The sequence below is a fragment of the Pleurodeles waltl genome, chromosome 5 (genome assembly GCF_031143425.1).
Source record: "Pleurodeles waltl isolate 20211129_DDA chromosome 5, aPleWal1.hap1.20221129, whole genome shotgun sequence".
Taxonomy (NCBI): domain Eukaryota; kingdom Metazoa; phylum Chordata; class Amphibia; order Caudata; family Salamandridae; genus Pleurodeles; species Pleurodeles waltl.
This window is the reverse complement of record NC_090444.1, coordinates 84,520,153-84,544,658: the sequence shown is the minus strand read 5'-3', so window position 1 is coordinate 84,544,658 and position 24,506 is coordinate 84,520,153. Positions and strand designations below refer to the sequence as shown.

Genomic DNA, 24,506 nt, shown 5'->3' with positions numbered 1-24,506 from the left:
CGAAAAGTGAAAGAAAAGACGGACCCGAACGTGGAGGAGCGCGAGAGACGGAGAGAAACGCTCGGCTAACGTGACCCGAAGAGGAGGAAAACCCGGACGCCGAGGACCGACAACGAGGAACCCGTTGAAGGAGCGGAGGACCCAGAGAAGGTGGAAAAGTTCAGGGGACCTCCCGCCCCTGTCAGAGAGAAGCCGGGAGATCGCCAAAGAGCCGGCCGCGTCCCCGGAGGGGCGTGGCCACCTCAGGTACGTCCGTACCGCAACTGGGGGTTTGGGTCAGGGTGGCTATTAGGAATAGGGGGGGATAAGGGAAGGAGAGGGAGGTCCTGCAGGGAAGGGGAAATCATATGAGGGAGAGCCCTAAAATAAACCTAACCTCACAGAAAAACCGACAGCCAGAGGATTTCTCACAAGGAAGGGAATTCCTGAGAACACCCACAGGGAGAACCACAAACTAAAGGACAGTTATACCCTCACCTCCCTTCACTTCTACCTATTCCCCCACCACCCTACTAACCCTATATAATTACATTTTATATATCCCACTTACCTGTTTTTGTCCTTCTTTCTATTTTCTTTGGAGAGTTTGGGCCACTGATGTAGAGGAAGATCGGACCCCTTCCCAAAGCTGGACCCGGCCACACGTGGACTATCACAAGAACCCTGAAAGAGAAAAAAATGAACTTTTTTTTTTTTGGGGGGACTAAAAGTGGACTATCCTTGTGAACAAGAAACAAGAGATAAAAAGTTCCATCTTAAAAACAGAGCACGAATAAATTAGTTAAACCCTTACCTTCTACACCTGTCACATTATTCCAATATCCTTATTCTTGGGATAAAGAACCCATTACAGTGGTGTCAGAAGTGGGATATTGGAACGGCGACAGGTAATTTAAGACGATGGAGGGTACGCCCACCCTATCGGATATGATGCAGCAGATAGCCGCGGGGCAGAGGCATCTACAAGTTGTGTGGGAAGAGCAACAGAAGGAGGCTAAAGTGGAAAAGGAGGCCCTACAAAGCACTCTTAAAAGTCAGGCCACTATCATGGCCAACAATCAATTGGTTCATGAGACTGCAATCAAAATTCTCACGGATACTATTGCCGCCACCCGGGTGCATCCGAACGTACCCAGTTCGGTCCTGCAGCGATATCAGGAAGGCGAAGACCCGGATGCCTTTTTCACCAATTTTGAGCGGGTTGCCACTTCCGCCACCTGGCCCCAGGATAGGTGGGGCCAATACATTGCTCCGTTATTAACTGGAACTCTCCAAGCGGCTTATCAAGCGGTAAACCCAGGCGGAACGACACCGTATCAAGATATTAAAAAGAGCATCCTGGAGCGGGTGGGGTTTGATACAGAACACTACCGGGTCTGGTTTAGGAAAGCCAAGTGGGGACCCTCCGAGAATCCCCGGGCCCTGTATTTCCGGATTAAGGATTTGGGTCTCAAATGGCTAGGTCCCATTGGGACTAATAGGGAAGATATCATTGAGGTTGTCCTCTTAGAACAATATCTAGACGCCCTACCCACCAACACGCGTAACTGGATCAAGCAACACCCAAGCCCAGATACTAACAGCACCATTGAGTTAGCCTGTGCCTTTCACCGCTCCCTCGAGTTCAAAATCCCTCCCGTACGGCCAACACCTAACCCCATCCGGCAGAGCCTCGGACCATCCTCATCCCTAGGGCGAAAAACAACCGAGGACCCGGGAAAAATGCGAGGACTGGAAAGACCCTATATGCAACAACCACAGTGTTTTAGCTGTGGAGAGTGGGGACATATCGCCCGGGTTTGCCCCCTGAAAACGGAAAAACCAGAACCGATGGAAATAGGAGTTACTAGGGGGAGAGTCTTCTATACAGGGGGAAAGGAAACCCAATACAAGAAGAGACTTGTTATCAATGGAAGAACCACAGTGGCCCTCATCGACTCAGGTTGCAGTCAGTCCGTAATTCGAGCTGATTTACTGGAAAGCCCCACTTTTACTTCAGGACTTACGGTATCCATATGTTGTATTCATGGAGAAACGAGAGAATACCCCCTAATCTGGACAACCCTGTCCTGGGAAGGAAAAGAAACCCCCATAAGGATGGGGGTGGTGGAACGACTAGTCGAAGAAGCCATCGTAGGAACCGACTTCACTGACTTTTCGGAACTTCTTGATAGTACAAAAGACTCTGAGGTCATGAGTACCTGGTGGAAAAGGGCTCCTTTCTCTAATATACCTATACCACCGCCGGTGGTTCGATACAAACCCTCCCGAAAAGAAAAAAGAGAAACCAGAAAAGTCTACGCGCAAGGAAACACGAGTCCAGATAGGGTAATTACAAAGGTCCTTACCCTTACTGATCTTCCCCCATTCCGTAGTTGTCAAAGAGAAGACCCGAGTTTGATCCATGCCTGGAAAAGTGCACGACCCCGGAACCCCCAAGACAAGAGTCCTTCTTTTACAATAATCAAAAATCTGTTATACCGTGTCACTGGCAATAACAGAGAAGAAAAGAAGCAGCTATTAGTTCCCGAACCTTATAGGCAACAAGTCCTACACCTAGCCCACAGCCAGCCGGGGGGGGTCACTATGGGAGAGAGAAAACGGAAGAGTATCTGTTGAGGAAGTTCTACTGGCCGGGGGTCTTTTCACAGATTAGGAGGTTCTGTCAGCAGTGTCCTAAATGCCAAATGATTGATCCTGGTCCAAAGAGAAGAGCTCCCTTGCAACCGCTTCCCATTATAGACATCCCTTTTTCAAGAATAGGAATGGACATTGTAGGCCCTCTCCTAACTTCTTCTAGAGGCTACCGTTATATACTAGTATTGGTAGATTATGCCACCAGATACCCAGAAGCCATCCCACTCAGTAGTATTAACTCCAAGAGCGTCGCCCATGCCATGATAGGGTTCTTCTCCCGAATAGGTTTTCCCCGAGAAATCTTAACAGACCAAGGTACCCAGTTCATGTCCAACTTGATGTCACAAATATGTCAACTTCTGGGGATCAAACAGTTGCGGACGGCGGTTTATCATCCACAAACGGATGGTTTGGTGGAAAGATATAATCGCACTCTGAAAACTCTACTAAAGAAATCTATTTCAGAGACAGGTAAAGACTGGGATAGGAAACTCCCGTTAGTATTATACGCTGTCAGGACCCATGAACAAGCTTCCACGGGCCATAGTCCATTTGAATTGTTGTTCGGACGACAGCCCAGGACCTTATTAGACATGGCTGCGGAGTTATGGGAGGAGGAGGATGGGGAAAAGTCCCTCTTGGAATATACCCATGAGTTAATAACCCACCTACAAACCGTGTGGGAAAACGTAAGGGAACATATGGAGAAGGCTCAAGAAAAGCAGAAAAGATATTACGACAGGAATACTCAATTAAGGACCTTTACCATAGGAGATAAGGTGTTAGTGCTTCTCCCCAGTTCAGACAACAAGTTGCTAGCAAAGTGGCAGGGACCCTATAAAGTGATAGGGGTAGTAACACCCGTGACCTATAAGGTCCAGCTCACAGACAGTTCCAACCGGTCGCAGATCTTTCATGTCAATTTATTAAAAAGATGGGAAGAGCCACAGGGAGAACCGACCAGGGGATGTCTAGTTAACACGGTTAAGGAATTGGAGATGGGGTGGTGTCCCACTGATCGTCCTAGCAGAAACGAGGTGCCTCCCATAAATACCGAAATCTCGATTCAACAGAGTGAGCAATTAACCCAGCTCCTCCATGATCATACCCATGTGTTCTCCTCGATACCAGGCAGAACCAAGTTGGTACATCATCAAATCATAACACCACCTGGCAAGGTCGTACGGCTACGGCCGTATCGTATCCCTGAAGCTAGAAAGATTCTGGTAGAAAACGAAATAGAAAAGATGTTAGACCTGGGCATTATAGAGCCTTCCCAGAGTCCCTGGTGTTCACCGGTGGTATTAGTGCCAAAGCCAGATGGGTCTATACGTTTTTGTATTGACTTTAGACGAGTCAATTCTATATCACAGTTCGACACTTATCCCCTTCCAAGGGTGGACGAACTCTTAGAAAAATTGGGAAAAGCTAAGTAAATGTCTACCCTCGACTTGACCAAAGGCTACTGGCAGATTCCTTTGGCACCAGAAGATAAAGAGAAAACGGCCTTCTCTACTCCCTCAGGACTATAGCATTTTAATGTTCTCCCTTTCGGGTTACATGGGGCACCCGCCACCTTCCAGCGTCTCATCGACACCATTCTACGACCTCATATCAGATATGCTGCCGCATATCTGGATGATATCGTTATCCACAGCGAGACTTGGGAGGACCACTTGGCGCATTTAAACAAAATCTTTACAGCGTTACGAGGGGCTGGACTGACAGCCAACGCCTCCAAAAGCCGATTGGCATTTAATGATATCTCTTACCTAGGCTATCATATAGGGAAAGGTATACTTAGACCACAAATGAATAAAGTTGAAGCCATCCTACGGATAGATACACCAACAACGAAAAAAGAGGTCCGGTCATTCTTAGGCTTGGTAGGGTACTATCGAAGATTTATACCCCATTATTCCACCTTGGCCGCTCCTCTGACCGACCTCCTGAGGAAAGGCCAGCCCAAAAATATCACAAATTTAAACCCGGTCCAATCCCATAGTTACCATACCCTACAAAGATGTCTCACCACCCAACCGATTTTAAAATGTCCTGACTTCACTATCCCCTTTCACCTCCAAACGGATGCCTCAGACGTGGGTCTGGGGGCCGTGCTTTTTCAGAAAGATGAAAGCAATATTAGCCATCCCGTGGTCTTTATTAGTCGTAAACTGTTTCCCAGGGAGCAGAAATATCCCATTATAGAACGGGAATGTCTCGCCATCAAGTGGGCGATTGAAAGCCTTCAATATTACCTCCTAGGAAGATCCTTTCTATTATATACGGATCACGCTCCCCTTACCTGGCTCTCGAGGTATAAAGATACTAACAATCGCATTTTGAGATGGTTTATGGAGCTTCAACCTTTCTCCTTCCAGGTTTGCCATCTCCCTGGTGATCTTATGGGTCAGGCTGACTATTTATCCCGGTTCCCGGGACCTTTGGGTCTCGAACAGCCCCATTCGAGGGAGGGGATGTGTAACCGGACGTCTCCGGACGCCGGTTCCCAGGAGATTACGACGGCCGCAATTACATGCCCCCGGGGCACTCGAGAGGGACTCGGACTTATGACGTCAGACGCCTTCTGCGTCTGGACGAAAAGTGAAAGAAAAGACGGACCCGAACGTGGAGGAGCGCGAGAGACGGAGAGAAACGCTCGGCGAACGCGACCCGAAGAGGAGGAAACCCGGACGCCGAGGACCGACAACGAGGAACCCGTTGAAGGAGCGGAGGACCCAGAGAAGGTGGAAAAGTTCAGGGGACCTCCCGCCCCTGTCAGAGAGAAGCCGGGAGATCGGCAAAGAGCCGGCCGCATCCCCGGAGGGGCGTGGCCACCTCAGGTACGTCCGTACCGCAACTGGGGGTTTGGGTCAGGGTGGCTATTAGGAATAGGGGGGGATAAGGGAAGGAGAGGGAGGTCCTGCAGGGAAGGGGAAATCATATGAGGGAGAGCCCTAAAATAAACCTAACCTCACAGAAAAACCGACAGCCAGAGGATTTCTCACAAGGAAGGGAATTCCTGAGAACACCCACAGGGAGAACCACAAACTAAAGGACAGTTATACCCTCACCTCCCTTCACTTCTACCTATTCCCCCACCACCCTACTAACCCTATATAATTACATTTTATATATCCCACTTACCTGTTTTTGTCCTTCTTTCTATTTTCTTTGGAGAGTTTGGGCCACTGATGTAGAGGAAGATCGGACCCCTTCCCAAAGCTGGACCCGGCCACACATGGACTATCACAAGAACCCTGAAAGAGAAAAAAAGGAACTTTATTATTTTTTTGGGGGACTAAAAGTGGACTATCCTTGTGAACAAGAAACAAGAGATAAAAAGTTCCATCTTAAAAACAGAGCATGAATAAATTAGTTAAACCCTTACCTTCTACACCTGTCACATTATTCCAATATCCTTATTCTTGGGATAAAGAACCCATTACAATATGTTAATAAAGTACTAATGGAATTGGGTTGTGGCGCACTGTGGTAGAAACCGGAGGCAGCCCGTCATTGGTAAATTTGAGCTAAAACGGTTGTATTGGCAGTACAAAGTTGCGTAAATTATTGCTCTACAAGTGCACGGAACTTTGACCAACTTCTTCCTCCTGTTCAAGGATGTCTTTAGGGCAGAGTAATTTTTAGATGAAATAGAGGCCAGGAAATTGTATCTCCAATTTAGATACAGCTGTTTACTGATTACAGCTTTTACTGGTACCTGGTCTAATATGGCACGTTTTGTTAGGACCACATGTGGCTTGTGTGGGGCAGCCAGGTTGTCAGAAGTGCATGTCATATTTTTCTGACCAGCCTACATTAAGAGTAGGAAAAAGTGGATTTATGTTTAGAGTATTCCTGGTTCCACTTAGTTTGATTGCAGTTCAGAGATTAATGGTTTTAGCTCATATGGTCCTCGCCTTGGAGCTTTGTACCCCACTATTTTAGCCATATAGTAAAGTTGGACTGCTTGAGGGGTCGGTTGATGCTATCAGCCCTGTCTCGTCTTTTTATTTTATTTATTTTATTGATTATTATTTTGTTTTTACTTATTTTTATATATATTTTATCGTACGTTTGTATTTCCATTGTCTTTTATGTTGTTTAACTTTTATGGCGAATTTGCCGAAATAAAGTATTGAAAAACAAAAAAGTGATTTGCCAAAATAGGGAAATGGCTAGTAAGTGAAGGTGGCGGAAAACTAAAACTGCTTTTTAGCACATACACATTTGTGCAGCGTGTGTGCTTCCTTTACTGAAATGATGGGGGGAACATTTCATTGAATAGAGGGTTGAAATGTGAGAAAATTAAGGTATCAGCAACAAGGGGAAGAGAAAAGGCGCAGATGCTGAAATAAAGGAATTGAAGACTGATTTATATGATGAAATGTACGAAGGGGACGACTTCCTCATGATAAGCAAGACAAGAATTGTGATGATTTTGGGAATCATCGGTGGGGGGTATGAATGTTGCTTGCAGAAAATTAACACAGAGAACCTTAGAAATCATGCTTTAGGAGAATTAGGCTGACTTAGACTCTGTCATCCATCCTTCATATGACGTTGTGCTACACCACAGGAATAATTTTGCTGTTCCATTCTTTATCATAATAAAGCATTTCCAGGCTCCACAGAACAAGAAGAACACTTTACTGAATGTTCTCAATAAGATATGCTTTTCTCAAGGCTGAGATTTTCTCAGATGTACTATTCAATGGTTGTAGCCCATGCACAAGATGTTGTGAACACTCAAACCCATGTGAACATTTTTGAATTTATTCAGCTGAAAAAGTTTCCCCTTACTTGATTTTTATCGGTTATAAGCCTGGGAGCCATGTACTGATGTAGAGATTAATCTTTTGTCCAAATCCCTATAAAAGAATGTGACTTATGGTGTGGGGAAGCAGTCCATTTCTCCATTCTTAGAAGGCGACTCTGTTGGTTTTGCATTTGAACTCTTGTGAGTTTGTTATTTATATTATCACAGTTTTGTGCCTTGTATTCTGCTAACGTTTTTGAAGTAAATCTTTAAAATTCAGTCCTTTGTCAGATGTTTCTCGGGCCTAAAGCAAAGCTGAGACAAGACATTATTTGACATTCCTTAAACAGAGAGATGGGTCCATCAGGGAGTACCAAAGTCTGTATTGGAACTACACCGCTCGCAGTCCAGTAGACCAGTGCATCCAGGAAGAAAAAGGTTTCAGTGTGCTTGTGCGCTGACACGTATGTTTACTGTGCCATTCCACTAGCACACTAGGTTTGCCCAAGGGCCACACAACCATACATGTCAACATTTTAAAAGAGGAAAGTAAGAGATTTTAGAGAACTGAACGGGAGAATGAATTTCCCCCATTGGCTTCTATTGAAGTAGAGGTAAGTTCAGGCAGAGACAACCAAAAAAAGCAATTTTTGACTTAAAAAATCGGAAGTCTCCCACCTGAACTGGATCTATTGGCATGTCTCCACAGCAGCATACATGTCAACCCTCCCGATTCAGGTGGGAGACTAATGATTTCAAGGCTAGTTTCCCACCTCCCGATTCCTACATGTAAAAACTCAACTCCTCAGTGGGTTTCAGCCGACAGGGACCTGTCTTGTGTGACTCAGGATTATTCATTGCCAGTAACCTGCTCCTGCAGGCCAGTACACATCATTTGCAGGCTCTCTCTGCCTACCATAGCGCTCTCTCCGGGCTTCTGGCAGGTAAGAAAAAATATATATATTTGCATTTCTGATATCTGATCCTGCAGCAGCAAGTACTATACATGCTAATAGACCCAATTCAAGCCTCAACAGAAGTCAATGGGAGAAATACATTCTTCCGATTATTTTTTTTAATCTACCACTTTCCTCTCCTAAAATGTTGGCATGTATGCAACAGCTACCATCCAGCAAACACTTTTTACCTGCATATTAATTAGCACAATTCAGCCCTGCCAAGTTGTATTTATTCCATTACAGAGCATAACTGAAGGTCAAAGAATAAAAATGTCCTAGCTGAGAATGAAAATTTCAGTTCTATTAAGGATACGGAGGTAAGGATTATGCATGATCTTCTTCACTTTATTATCAAAGCAGCCTCCAAAGAACGTATAAGAAAATACATTAATACTACATATCCCATGAACCCTGAGCGAATGTCTCTCCATACCAACCACTATCCGATCAAGTAACAGTCCGATGTACATAAGTGTGTGACATCCCTTCCTGCTCCTTCTTCTCCGCTGGAGGAAGTTAACCATGAATGCCCACTCTATTCAAACTTCTGATCGTTATCTGGGACATACAAATATAGGTCTTAGTAACCATTCCCTAATATAAGTCGTAATCTACACTCACGATTTGTTGTCAGAAACATTGTTTACAATCATACCAATTCTAGAAATGCATGACAAAAAGTCCAAGATATGAGTACTAGCACATCTGTATTTAGTTTAAATGTATCCCACTAGAAAGAAAAATTGTGTTGCGATCTTATCAGTTCAGATAACCTTTAAGGTGAACATTTCAAACTAGAGTCGTTCCCCATATTTATACTTACTGTAACAAAGTCATTTGGGAGGGTCAAGAGATAATCTCTGATTTCTCTGGGTTTGATAATCCTTGCCTTTGTTCCCTTAATAGAACTGACACTTTTCTTCTTGTTAGCTTGGAAATCTTTTATTCGGTCAGGACTGGAGGTGAGGATTTTGCACGTTCACAGCTTACTCACCACTAGGACTGTGGCGTCTGAAATTGGTTTCAAATAGAATCTCTTGAAAGTCCATTCAGATGACCAGCATCCATAATGTCTTCCAACCATCCACCTACATGAATGGTGTTAGGTCCACCACTAAAATCCCGTCCTGGCCTCGGGTGGCCAAGATTTCAATTCTGAGTAGGTTAGTCCTCTTCAAAGATGGCGTGCCTTCAGTCTCTGAAGGGCCTGGTAGTGTAGTGGCCGTTGGAATATAGCTTGAACCGAGGATGAGAGAAGTCCCACTATCCTGGCAAGTTGTCGCAGTAAAATTCTGTCTCGTCTCAGGGCCATCCTGATTTCTGTCTTCATTTTGGATATCTTGGAGGCCGGAACACTCAGTGATGCCTTGACCGAATCAATAAGAAATCCCAGTAGTCATCTGCTGATTCGGAATCAGCTCTGACTTGCTTTGGTTGATAACAAAACCCAGGTCCTGTAGTAATGCAGTAGTCATGTTCAAATTGTAGGTGAGATGGGTTTGAGACTGATCCATTAATGATTTACACCTCCCTTGTGCGAAGGGTCTGCAGCGGTCAAAGCAGCTTGGTAAAGCACCACGGGGATGATGAGATGCCTAAGGGGAGAGCCCTGAATTCGTATATTCGATCCGGCCAAGAGAATTCAAGAAATCTTTGATGTGGCGGATAAATGGGCCCTTGCAGTCCAATCTGACCATCCAGTCACCTGTGAGGAGCATATCCCTAAGAAGAAAGATGACCCCCATCTTGAAATGCCGGTATATCAGCCATTCAATAAAATCTTTCAAGTTGATGACCGGTCTGAAGCCTTTGTATTTCTTATGTTCCAGAAACAGATTGCTCAAAAACCCTTGTGGGTGAAGTACTGATCTCTGAATTGCACCTTTTGCAAGGAGGTTGCTTACCTCTAAGTCTATCAGATGCATTCCTCGGTCGAAAAAACAAAAGGTCGGGCATACCACTTGCAACAGGGACCCGTAAAACTCTATGTGGTAACCCCTGACAGTCTGAAGGCCCCACGATTCTGTTGTGATCCTGCAAAAAACTTCCCGGGGAAGACCTTTTGATTGACGATTGAGCTTTGTCGAGGGCAGAGAAGGATGAGACAAAGTTCCCAAATTCCTTGAAGAAAGGCTCACCAAAAAGATTGCCTTGCGCTATGACACCGGCTTCTGAAGTTGCGAGTTCCCCCAGTTTGGGTTTGATCTTCATGACAAGGGATCTCCTCCTCTCAGCTGCCAACGGGCACTTTGCGTTACCTAAGAGGCAGACAGCCCTCTGTGCCCCATCCAGCTACTATGTCTATAGACGTAGGGACCCCTGTTTGTTTGGCTTGTTCTGCCAATTCAATGATTTTTGTGAGGGGTCCTAGCACGTCCAGGAGTTTGTCCTGGCAAGCTCTCCAGGGACGCTTGATGCCCTTTTTAGGGTCACGCATGTACTTACTAAAGAAAGTACACATTTTGGAATCGATGACAGGTGTGGCCGCCACCTTTCCGGTCAGCGCCGGCCTAGGGCATTCCACTCTGAGGCATGCTCTTACATCTTTCTCAATGGGTTTGTGGATTTTGCTAGCCACGTATTCAGCCACTTTTGTGTCTGAGGTCCATTCTGAGGACCTGGGGGATGTATCCCCTCTGGGTCAAACATATCCGACTGTCCTGTGTCTCTGTCCAGGGATTTAGAGGCCATGAAGCCCAGGCACTAAGGTCTTCCCTAGTCCCCTTCCTCATCTAAGGACAAGTCCTTTACAGAATCACCCTCTCCTCTAAAGGAAGCCCTGGGTTCAGGGTTTGAATTTAGGGTGCCTAAATCGCGGTATTATCCGGGTCTCTCTTCCTCCTGAGAGGGTGCATCTTTTAGCATGTACACACTCTTACAGAAGGTTTCCCGGAGGTTAGTGTGTAGTGTGGTTAGTTTTACGTATTCATTACGCTTTAGCTTCAGGCTTTAGGCCTTTGTGCACTTTGCCCTGAATATATTTTATTCATTTGCTGACAGCTTAGAGCCTCTGTGCACTTTGCTCTACATGCTTTTTATTAGGCTTCGTACTGTTATTTTTCGAATAGCCAGTTCTATGGTGTTGTTTTTTATTTCATATCACACTGTTTTGCCTACTTCAGCACTGGAGTTCTCCATAACATATTTACTCTGTGCTTCAGTCAAGGATACAGTCTGGTACATTGCCGATAGACGTGGTAGGAGTTTAGACTTGGCATTCCTGCGTAGGGACATTTTGTGATCACGATGACATGCTAGTTATAAAATCACTTCCTTGTCCCAATACATGCAAGAGGGAGATTCCGACCAGGGAACCACAACTAGACGCTGACTGCCTCGTTGCAGATGCTGAACCAAGATCACAGGTCTTTGCTCGGGTATGAGGGCTGATGTCTCCACAGTGATTCTAATAGGCAAGCTAGAAGCTTAACATGCTGTGCTCTAAATAGAACAAGCAGAGGGAGAGTAGAAACTGTTAGACAATATGATAGCTTTGTTCTTATGTTTTACTCTCCTGGTGACTATTTCAATCCTACTGTGTTGTATCGTTCTGGTTATTGCGGCTCACGCCTTAATATCTAAAATACAGTTGTTTTATTAAAACATTATATAAAACTTATACTGTCTTTTGTCATTGGTATATGAGATCATATTGGAAATAAGAGAGTTGGTTTGGATCTGAGTAACCACGACTTCCCTGAGAAGTTCCAAAGATGTCATGCGCTCGGCTGCCAAATCATTCCTTCCACATGGGAGAAATGAGGCACTGCTAGTTAGCCGGAGCAAAACCCGGATTTAGGGTGACAGAGTTCTTTACACGTGGGTCAGACTCAGTCCCCCACACCGTTATAGATCCTGCTACCTAGAAATCCAGTAGTCTCATTTAGAATAATGAGAGCCCACGCGACAAGTGAAACCTTCCAGATGCCTCCTCGTCATGCTTGGCGGGCTTCTTTTCCCCTGAAGATAGACCACTAACTCCTGTGCCTGACGATGTGTGGTCGCTTAAAACTCCTGGGATAATTTTAGCCAATTTGTCCACTTTTTCCTGAAGGCGGGGTGAGAGCCCCAGATATCACTTGAGAAAGTGCTGTATCTACTTAATTAGGTAGGCATTGGGGGGCCATTCTTCTCTTACCTCCTGCATGGAGAAGTATTTGTGCTCCCGAGTGGAATACACATTTTAATACAGAAGGTGAGAGCACATAGACTGGCAAAATATATATATATATATATATATATATATATATATATATATATATATATATATATATATATATATATATATATATATATATATATATATGAATAAATATGAGTAAACGCCCTAAATGTTCTCTGGGCAGCCCACCAATGCTAGTGCGGTAATAGTACAAGATAATTTATTGTGAAGTGACACATAGTGGTCAACCCATTATGCTGATAGGATCAGCACACCCAGACGGCGTTGCAGAGTTTGAGCGGTGTATGGCAGGAAAGCCCTGAGAAAATCCCAGCAGGGTTTTCTGTTATGTAATATGCTGTGTAGAATGTCAGTTTTAGAATATGCTGTGTAGAATGTAAGTTTGTTTATGTCTGCGCTGGTGTATTAACAGTTTTCTAGGCTTCGACAGTTGAGGCTTGTTGAGGTTTGGAGTGGCTGTGAGTATACCGGTGCTAACGTGTTTTATTGTATTAAAGCACTTCTTGACATTTCTTCGTGGTGGAATCTGTTTCATTACAGAACAATACAACATAATTTGGCGACCAGCAGTTGGTCAGCACAGTTCAATGAACCTACGCTTCAGTCTACTGGTTACTGTTACGTCCTCACCTGCCGATCGGATTTCTTTTAAACTTCTTTGATTCTGTAAGTCTTTATCGCGCTTTACAAATTTCAGCATGCAGTAATAAAGGTGTTTTACAAACCGTCAAGATAAGAAAAAGTATAAAACTTTTTATCAAATTTTTACTGTTTAGGTCTTGTGCTGCCGGCAGGAGTCATCCAATTTGCAGAGAAGTGTTATTCAGTTCAATCCACGCTTAACGACGTTGTCAGCCATCTTTGAATTGGGCAACACATTATGGATCTAAGTTGAAACAACGACAGGCACGCTATTAGTTGCCTGTGAAACAGTTGCGCGTTACTGCCCATATTACATTGGAGAAATACTTTGGAAGCAAGATACATACATCGACAGGCACGCTACTAAATGCCTAGTGCATTACATTTTATACTTGTGTGCTATTACTACAATTATATTGACTAGTTATGAAGCAAGTTATTCAATGATAGGCACATTTTATGATTGCTAATTACCTGTCAGTGCAAACTGCTAAGCAAGTTTGGCCAGTATTTTGAATTATAAAACCAATAATTCAAAGAATGAAATGTTTGAACAAAAAAGAATTACTAGTAATACAACTTGTTATAGATGTGGTTCCAAGTCACATTTGGCAAATGCTAAAAATTGTCCTGGGTATGAATGAGATGTAAAAAAGGTGGACATTTTGCCTGTGTATGTAAGAACACTCAAAAGGTCCTGTTTGTTGATTCACAACATTTACCAAGTCAGACCCACTTTGATTTGATTAATGATGATAAATTGAATTTTTAAAAGAAGTGTGTACTATCAATTAACATGCTATAGTCATCTAATACTTCACAATGCAGTAAGTTACATGGCACTAAGGATCTGATATGTGAAGTGATAATTGGAGCACATGTTATGAAGGTCACTATTGATTCAGATTCACCTATCACTATAATTTAGGAGGATGATTACTATTCAAAATGGAAGGAAATTGCCTTGTATCCACCGGATATTAAAAATGTTGCATTTGGGGGTCAGGAAATAAATATGATAGGTTACTTTGTACAGAAAATTAAATATCAGCACAAGTGGATAAAGACCAAAATTTATGTAGCCAAGAAAGGATATAACATCGTAGGATGGAGAGACCAGGGTCGATTTGGAAGACCTGGTACTGATGAACCAATTACATTGGTGGAGAAAACTGAAATGAAAGTGGATTCTTTACAAGAGGTTCTTAAGAAACATGAGGTCATTTTTCAAGATAAATTAGGGATGATGAAAGATTTTGAACACAAAATCATTCTCAAACCTGATGCTGTTCCTGTTGTTACAAAGTGCGGAATGTCCGGTTAAGCATCAGAGGACAGTTAAAGGAGCATCTTAAAGGTCTTTGTGATGAGGCTGTAATTGAACTGTACGAGGTTGGCCGATCGAATACACCAGACTACCTGTCTTTGTTTTAGGTAGGTTGTCTTTATTGGTCTTTGTACAGTGTAAATAATGTTGTTGTAAGATGTTTTGTAGGTAGGAGTTGATGGGTGTCTTCCTTCTTCTGGCCGCTAATCTCGTTTTCTTCTTTCCTTCTCATCCAGAGGCCTCGCGGGAAGCGTGTGGGGACAGAAGAAGAATAGGTTCGGTAAGTGTTTGGTTTTCACCCTTCCTTTTTCCCTCTCTATCTCTTCTCTCCACTCTGCTGTCTCAATACGCGGTTTCTCTATCTTTCTTTTCCTCCACTCTACTTGGTTTCGTCTTTTCGGGTTTCTTCTGTCACTCTGTTTCCCCTGTCTTACCCCTCTTCCCTGGTGCTGGAGGGGTTTTTCCCTTTTTCCCTCCTCTCTCGCTCGTACTGTTTTTATGTTTCTTCTCCTTTTATTTGTCCATTATATAGTTGGTGTATAAGTTCTCGCTAGTGTCCTTTTTCTTCCTCTTTGGTCTGTACCTCTTTCCTTCTCTCTTCTTGCTCCTATGCTAGGCTCCTTTTTACCTCCTTACATCGGATTCTCATATCTTTCCCTCTGTTTCCTTATTTTTGCTCCCCCCCCTTATCTGTGCTCTTATTGCTGTGCCCGTGGTTTTCTCCTTCTCCTCCCGCCTCCCGCTCCTTTCTCCCTGTCCCGAAGCCCATCTCCTGAAGCGTGGCGGGCTCACTCGTGGGCTCCCTGGGGCCAGCGGTCCTCGTCTCTGCGTCGGGTCCGCAAGGATCTTGATTCCGGCTCCGGTCCGCTCTCTTGAAGAGGATTCCAGGCGTCTTTCGTGTCTTCCTCTTCAGTCGTCCTCCGTTGCTCTTCCTTTCTCTCTCCCGTCGGCTCCCTCGATCTCCACCTCTGGATCCCTTCTCTCCCTCCTTGAATGGGTGGAACCACCCCTTTTACGGCGTCATTTTCCCGCGGCCTCGGCAGGGAGCCAATGGGAAGGGGGTCTCCCTGGGTTGCTTCCATGCTGCCAGGGGCAGAGACAGCACAAGTTATAATGGTGTGCGGGTCGGCCTGGTCTGATCCATCACAGACACTCCCCCTAGAGAGCGTCTGTTGATGACGCTCAGGAGCAGGATGTCGGGAGAGAAAATCCGCATTCACCATGTGACGCCCGGAGAGTGGATCCCCTGGAAGGAAAAGGGTTGTAAAGAGAGAAACCATCTTAGAACCCGTGAGTTGGTATCCTTATTGCGGGCGAGCCAGGTGAGAGGTGCATGATCCGTCAAGAGGGTGAAGGTACGTCCACTGAGATAATAACGTAAGGACTCAATGGCCCATTTAATGGCCAGACATTCCTTTTCAATGGTGGGATAGTGTTGTTCCCTTGGGAGCAGTTTTCTACTGATGTATAAGATGGGGTGGACAGAACCGTCCGGTTGTGGTTGGGATAACACAGCCCCCAGTCCCACATCTGAAGCATCAGTCTGTAAATAAAAGGGGCTACGGAAGTCGGGATAGCACAATACCGGGTCAGTAGACAGGGCATTCCTGAGACGGATGAAACTGTGTAGACTTGCCTCGGGTAAGGAGGGGAAGGTTTTTGGAGTATCATTTTTCAGCAAGTTGGTTAGTGGTTCGGCTATGGTTGAGAATTGGGGTATAAACCTTCTATAGTACCCTACCAGACCAAGGAAGGCACGTACTTCTTTTTTTGATGTCGGTACCGGGATCTGTTGAATGGCTTCCACCTTCTCTATTTGTGGACGGACCTGTCCTTGTCCCAAGACGTAGCCTAAATACCTAATAGTGGTAAATCCCAGTCTACATTTCTCGGGGTTACCTGTTAACCGGGCTTCCCTTAATGCCTGTAGGACCGCTGTTAAGAGTTTGAAGTGGTCGGACCATGTTTTGCTGAATATCACAATGTCATCTAAATATGCTGCCGCATATGATTGGTGGGGACGTAAGACTTTATCCATTAATCTCTAAAATGTGGCGGGGGCACCGTGTAACCCAAAGGGTAAGGCAGTAAACTGATACAACCCGGAGGGTGCTGCAAATGCGTTTTTTTCTTTGTCTCCTGCTTTCAAAGGGATCTGCCAATACCCCTTCGTCAGGTCCAGAGTGGACATGAACCTGGCTTGTCCTAATCTTTCCAACAGCTCGTCTATACGGGACATGGGATATGCGTCAAAATAAGTGAGTTCATTGACCCTCCTGTAATCTACACAAAACCGAGTAGTCCCATCCGGTTTGGGTACTAATACCACAGGAGAACACCAGGGACTGCTAGATGGCTCTATAATTCCTGTATGTAACATATTTTGGACTTCTTGCTCAATCAGGGTTTTCTTGGCCTCGTGGACTCGATAGGGTCTTTGTCTTACTATTGTCTCACTCTTGGTACGGATGCTGTGTTCTGCTAATGGGGTATGTCCGGGCTGTCAGGAAAAAACATCCGTATAGGAATTTATCGTCTGAGAGAGGGAATTTTTATGTGACTCGGGAAGGGAGGTATTTATTTGGGGTCTGGTCTCCTCCTGTCTTTGGGAAGGGGAAAAGGATGGATATGGTATGTCTTCTCTATGGTCAGTTGTGATGTGTTGAACCCTTTTTATGCTATCAGATTCTTGCCATTTTTTTAACAGATTTATGTGATAGATCTGTTCTCCATTGTGTCTATGTGGAAGAGCCAATTTATAAGTTGTGGGGTTGATCTGCTCTAGTACTTCGTATGGTCCCTGCCATTGGGCTAACAATTTATTCTCACTACTGGGGAGGAGGACCAGTGCCTTGTCCCCTACGTTAAGGGTACGAAGTACACTACTGGTGTCGTATCCTTTCTTCTGTTTTTCTTGGGCTTCTTGAGTTTCTTGGGAGACTAGTGTGGGCCTTTTCCCAGACCGATTGTAAATTCTCTCTCAATTCTTTAGTATAAGTAAGGAGGTCTTTAGCTTCCTCGTCTGTCTCTTCCCACTGTTCGACTAACATTTCGAGGAGAGTGCGGGGTGGTCGGCCAAATAACAGTTCGATGGGACTATGACCTAGGGAGGTTTGAGTGTGTGTGCGTATTGCATAGAGTACAAGGGGTAGTTTATTTTCCCAATCCCTTCCATCTTCTGCAATGCTCTTCCTGAGTAAAGTTTTAATGGTCCAGTTGTATCTTTCCACAAGACCGTCAGTTTGGGGGTGATACACTGAGGTTCTGATTTGTTTTATCCCCAAGGTTTTGCTGACTTCCCCCATAAGTCGGGACATAAACGGGGTGCCCTGGTCAGTTAAGATCTCTTTGGGGAAGCCGACCCTTGAAAAAAACTCAATCATTGCTTGGGCTATTACTTTCGTGTGCATGCTGGGGAAGGGAATAGCCTCGGGATAGCGAGTGGCATAATCCACCAACACCAGGACGTACTGTCTACCTCTACTGGACGGAATGAGGGGACCGATAATGTCCATGCCCACCCGGGAAAAAGGGGTCTCTATAACTGGGAGGGGTTGTAACGGGGCAGGGGGTTGAGTGACAGGATTGTATAGTTGGCATTTCTGACAATTCGAGCAATATCTACGTATATCTCCGTAGACCCCGGGCCAGTAGAATCTCCGGAGTATTGCCTCCTCGGTCTTCTCCCTTCCAAGATGCCCTTCCCCTTGGTCCCCATGAGCTAACTGCAAAACCTGTTGTCGGTAGCTACCAGGGACTAATAATTGTCTCTGTCTGTCATTACTAGACTGGGGAAGCCTATATAATAGGTGATTATGGATGTGAAATGTCGGTCCCACCCCAGGCTCCTCGTAGGAGGAGATCATCTCTCTGGCTCTATCTAAAGTCTCCTGCCACTGTGTATACCTTGCCCATGGCTCCTGGTGTTGTCTCGTTGCTTTCATAGTCTTTTCCCCAGTATTGCTGTCTCTGAATCCTTTTCTGTCGTTTACTTAAACAAAGTTTGGGAGGCTGGTTTTCTGCTACCCCAGTGTCATATGGTACTTCTTCCCACCATTTTTTCATCATATGTTCCTCTCCTGCTTTGATCAACAACAGAGGAAAGGCAGCATAGTCCGTCCCGATGATAATGTCTTCTTCAAGGTGAGGTAACACCCCCACCTTGAGGTGTTCATCCTCACCCCTCCACTGAAACTCAATAATTGCCACTGGATAATAGGCTTGGTCCCCATGGACACAGGCGATTAATACATGGGCCTGGGGTAATCCTTGTCTGGGCTCAACCAGGTTTTGACGTATAACGCTCTGACTGAAACCTGAGTCTACCAAGGCTACCCTCTCCTTTCCATTGAGAAGGATAGGGAGGGTATATGTAGGTTTTCTTTCTCCTACCCATAATACCCTTCCTTTTGTGACTCCTATTTCCATCGGTTCTTCCATGTCTTTTTTTTTTTAGGGCAAAACCGTGCGATGTGACCCCATTCTGAACAATGATAACACTGAGGTCCGGTTGAGGGAAATGAGGTTTGGAGCGGATGGGGTATACGTACCCTTTCAAGATCATGTGAACCCTGAGGTCGTGGGGTGGCTCCTTTTCCTATACTGGGGCGCACCGGGGAGGGAACCGGGCTTCTGCTGGGGTTGGCCCTAAAGTCCGGGCTCCTGTGAAAAGCACAGGCTAGTCCAATGGCCGTTTCATTGCTCAGCCCGGGGTGCTGGCAAACCCAATACCGGGTGGAAGTAAGCAGGGCATCCAAAAATTGTTCCAATACTATGACGTCAAACATCTCTTCACGAGTCTTTTCTGTGGGACGTAACCATCGCCCAGCAGCGTGTTGTACCCTATAATAGAGGGTGCGCGGGCTCTCCTGCAGGAGCCACTTCATGTGTCGGAACTTGGACCGATAACTCTCACTGTCCAGTCCTGCTCTTTCTAGAATGGTCTTTTTTATATCTTTATACGGGAGAGTACCGGTAGGCTTAATGGCATGGTATGTTGCTTGTAACTGTCCTGTTAACAGTGGGGCGATGTACTGACCCCATTTTTCTTCTGGCCAACTAGCTGAGCTGGCTACCCTCTCGAAATTAAGGAAAAAGGAGTCCGGATCTTCCTGGTCCTGATATTTTTGTAGCACACTACTCGGTACATTGGGGTGTACCTTAGTGTGGGCAATGGTTTCCGTTAGTTTACTAAGTGCAGTCTCATGGACGAGTTGGTTGTTCGCCATGATTGTGGCCTGACTTTTAAGGGCGGTTTGTAAGGCCTCATGCTCCTCTCTAGCGTCATTCATCTGTTGTTCCCTCATCAACTGGAGATGGCGTTGTCCTTCCGCCAGCTGGGCTATGATGTCCGCCATGATAGGTTTTTCCTCCATTCTGGTCTCTTCATGGAGGTGTGGGTTCAAATCCCACTTCTGACACCACTTTGTACGAGGTTGGCCGATCAAATACACCAGACTACCTGTCTTTGTTTTAGGTAGGTTGTCTTTATTGGTCTTTGTACAGTGTAAATAATGTTGTTGTAAGATGTTTTGTAGGTAGGAGTTGATGGGTGCCTTCCTTCTTCTGGCCGCTAATCTCGTTTTCTTCTTTCCTTCTCTTCCAGAGGCCTCGCGGGAAGCGTGTGGGGACAGAAGATAAATAGGTTCGGTAAGCGTTTGTTTTTCACCCTACCTTTTTCCCTCTCTATCTCTTCTCTCCACTCTGCTGTCTCAATACGCGGTTTCTCTATCTTTCTTTTCCTCCACTCTACTTGGTTTCGCCTTTTTGGGTTTCTTCTGTCACTCTGTTTCCCCTGTATTCCCTGGTGCTGGCGGGGTTTTTCCCTTTTCCCCTCCTCTCTCACTCGTACTGTTTTTATGTTTCTTCTCCTTTTATTTGTCCATTATATAGTTGGTGTATAAGTTCTTGCTAGTGTCCTTTTTCTTCCTCTTTGCTCTGTTCCTCTTTCCTTCTCTCTTCTTGCTCCTATGCTAGGCTCCTTTTCACCTCCCTACATCGGGTTCTCATATCTTTCCCTCTGTTTCCTTATTTTTGCTCCCCCCCCCTTATCTGTGCTCTTAGTGCTGTGCCCATGGTTTTCTCCTTCTCCTCCTGCCTCCCGCTCCTTTCTCCCTGTCCCGAAGCCCCGTACCTGGTTTGGCCACGCTTCTCCTGAAGCGTGGCGGGCTCACTCGTGGGCTCCCCGGGGCCAGCGGTCCTCGTCTCTGCGTCGGGTCCGCAAGGATCTTGATTCCGGCTCCGGTCCGCTCTCTTGAAGAGGGTTCCAGGCGTCTTTCGTGTCTTCCTCTTCAGTCGTCCTCCGTTGCTCTTCCTTTCTCTCTCCCGTCGGCACCCTCGATCGCCACCTCTGGATCCCTTCTCTCCCTCCTTGAATGGGTGGAACCACCCCTTTTACGGCGTCATTTTCCCGCGGCCTCGGCAGGGAGCCAATGGGAAGGGGGTCTCCCTGGGTTGCTTCCGTGCTGCCAGGGGCAGAGACAGCACAAGTTATAATGGTGTGCGGGTCGGCCTGGTCCGATCCGTCACATGAACCTATAGATTAATCTCAATGGATTTCACCTATAGTGGTTACTCCTAAGAAAAATGGTGATCTCGGGCTATGCATTAATTTAAGAACACTCACTAAAAACATACAAGTTGATTGCTTTCCATTACCTAGAATTCAAGACATGCTGGCACAATTGGGAGGTATGAAAGTTTTTACTACCATTGATTTGAAAGCATCTTATCACCAAGTTGAACTTAACAAGGAGTCTAGTTCTCTCACTGCATTTGTTACACCCTTTGGAGTTTTCCGTTTCTTACGTATGCAGTTTGGAAAAGCTTTGGCAGCCTCTGTGTTTCAGAAACTTATCCATCATTTGTTTGGAGATGTTAACGGTGTAATGGCTTGTCAAGATGATATATTGATTGGTTCTGGTTCTGTGCAAGAGCATCTATTAAAGCTAGATAAAGTTTTAAGCATTCTGAAAGAACATGGTATCACAGTAAAAAAAAAAAGAAAAGTATAAGTTCATGCTGGATACAGTGGAATATCTGGGACATAAAATATCGGCTTCAGGAATTTCACCAAAAGAAGATTTCATCATGGGGATAGAGGACTGTGCATCACCTACTGACAAAGACAAAGTAAGATCTTTCCTGGGTCTTTGTGAATATTACTCACAATTTGCACAGAATTTTGCGCTACAAACTGAACCACTACGGAAATTGCTAAAAAAGGGGGATTTGTTTTAATGGGAGAGTGAGCAGGAAGAGGCTTTTAAGACAATTAAGTCACTTATTGTCAGTGCTCCTGCTTTGCAACCTTATTGGGATGATGTTATGTCAATAGTGACTGTTGATGTGAATGGCATAGGGTTAGGTACAATTCTGACCCAAATAGTTAATGGCAATGAGAGCACAATAGCAGTTGCATCCAGGTGTTTGTCTGAGTAAGAAACAAACTACAGAACAAGTGAGAGAGAGAGCCACTGGCTTGTGTATGGGGTGCTCAACATTTTGCTACATATTTAGAGGGCAGGAGGTTTGTTGTAGTCACGGATCATGAACCGTTAGTTTATCTGTGGAACGATAAAACAATTAGTAAGTCCAGTCCTAGATTAACAAGGTTGTTATCCAAATTTTATGACTTCACTATTGAGATGAAACATGTGTCAGGAAAAGAAAATTGTAGAGCAGACTTCCTTTCCAGGTGTCCTGTGTCTAGCGGCGTAGAAGAAAATATGTGTCTGCAAGAAGAAATAGTGGTTGGAGGGTGTTATTTTGCAACAGTTGTCAGAAGATTACCCATTAAATCAAACTTCCACAGGAGTAGATGCCTTTCACCCATCTCCCTCCAACAGCTGCGTGCTCAGACTTTAACTGATTATCTGAACCCTGCATCCGCTAGGGGGAAAGGGGAATGGGAATAGAAAAAGAGAGACTGCCTCCAGATCCAGTTCCAGCCTATGTTTACCACTTGAAGATAGGACATTTAGTGTGTCTCTGAAAACGTGCACCTTTCTTCTTATTGGGATTTCTTTAAAGGAGGGACCTGCAGTCGGGTGATAAAAGCAAAGATAAGTACACTCCTACTGCGCATTCAGCTGTTTAGCCATTCACATTCACCCAATTCTATTGTTCTCCTAATGTGGGTCTTTTGAGAGACTAACCTCTCTCTCAGAGAACAATGTTAACTTAATTTCTTCTTTTCTCCAGGAGTCAGAGGTATCCAAGGTTCTCTGGAGAACAGTTCAAAAGTTCACAAATATACAAACTACTAATGTCTTTTACAGGAAACGAAAACTCCTTCTCAAGGTTCAGTTTTCTCAATCACAGTCTCTAGGAATTAATTTGAGCACTGAGGTTTGTCTCTAAGACTGAGAAGTCTGCAAAGCAAAGAGTTCTTGAATATATGTACATATATATATTGGCAAGTCTGGAAATCATACAAAAGGATTCCTTACTGCAGGTGCTTGAAGTTCTGTTAAGCCAAAACAAAGTCTCCTCAGAAAGCCAATAGCTAGTTGTTGGAAGAAGGAGAAAATTCAGCTTCTTCAAAAAGGGAAAACGTAGCTGGTGTGCACACCGTAACAAGAAAAATAATTAATTACTCAAAACTGGAAAAATTCTCTATGAAATGAAGCGCCTCAGGAACACTGCTCATTCTCCGCAGGATGACAGTTGAAGTGCGCGGCTCCCAGAGATAAACAGCTGGAGGGAGGCTACAGCACGAGACTCAGGTAGAAACACTAGAGCGCTGACCTTACAAAGATTTGCGGCTACCATCTTGAGTGGCAGTTAAACCTGAAGAAGCTAGTTCTAAGAACAGCCTCCGCAAGAGCCACAGGAGTGAGGACGCTGCTGCAACCAACGTGGGTAAAAGGAAAAGGGGAATTGATTTGTTTAGGGAAGAATTTAACGCTGGCAATCATTTTCCTGACAACAGTGCTGGAGGGAGCTTGCGAGGAAGGACAAATCTCAGAAAATTCTGATAAGGTACATCTCAAATGGGTGGCCCAGGTTGGGGTCATTGGCTGAGGATTTACAACCTTATTTCAAAGTCAAGAAAGAGTTGAGTGTAGAAGGAGGCTTGATAAAGATTTTGTTTTATTTTGATTTTGGTGAGGTGGAAAGATGTGTTATGTAATATGCTGTGTAAAATGTAAGTTTTAAAATGTTTGTTTATGTCTGCGCTGGTGTGTTGACAGTCTTCAAAGCTTCGACAGTTGAGGCTTGAGAGGTTTGGTGCGGCTGTGAGGACACCGTTGCTGACGTGTTTTATTGTATTAAAGCACTTCTTGACATTTCTCTTTGGTGGAACCTGTTTCATTACCGATCAAAACAACATATTCCTCACACAAGCACAAACTGTCAAGAGCACTGTCTGTAGCTGCACTAACAGGCTGCAGCACGCCTGACAGGTCCGCAGTCGGCACAAAACAGCGCCACCTGGAGCACCCGTGCGGTACTGTGGACTCGCTGGGCCAAAGCCTACGGCGCAAGGAACCTCAATTATCGATACGACAAGCTGTAGGTATAAAGCAGCGTTCAACAAGGGGCAGTATCACTGCAGACAATAAATCAACAATCGCAAGCACAGAAAAGTGCGCAACAGTTAGGAGCGTAACAGAGAAGGCAGCGACTTAACTGACAAGCAGTGAAGAAGGCACAAGAAGGGACGGCACAAACATATATATATATGTATATATATATATATATATTGGAGTGTTACTTGATTGGACAGTGGTTGTTATGGAGACACTCTCTCAGGATTCATGGGATATGTAGTGTTAATGCTCTTTGAAGTTTGCTGTTATAATAAAGTGATTAAGATCATGCATAATCCTCACCTCTGGACCTGACACAGAATTTAAAAAAAAAACCTGCAGGGGATGCCTATCCCCGCGTGGAACTGGGAATCTTGACCACTAGGGCACTATCTAGATTATTAACATTGAGGTACTTTATCAACATAGTGTTACGAAAATTCGTGTGTTACTGATAAAAATC

At 44.9% G+C, this 24,506-nt stretch overlaps 1 long non-coding RNA gene across 1 annotated transcript in view; it reads right to left on the bottom strand.

Moving 5' to 3' along the window:
* LOC138295387 (uncharacterized) overlaps positions 1-24,506 on the bottom strand; it is a 54,348-nt gene that overhangs the window by 29,305 nt on the left and 537 nt on the right. Inside the window, exons 2-4 of the long non-coding RNA XR_011203591.1 lie at positions 13,311-13,427; positions 5,785-5,897; positions 551-663 (exon numbers count right to left, since the gene is read on the bottom strand). This is a non-coding gene — a long non-coding RNA (uncharacterized lncRNA). The remainder of the gene's footprint in view (positions 1-550; positions 664-5,784; positions 5,898-13,310; positions 13,428-24,506) is intronic.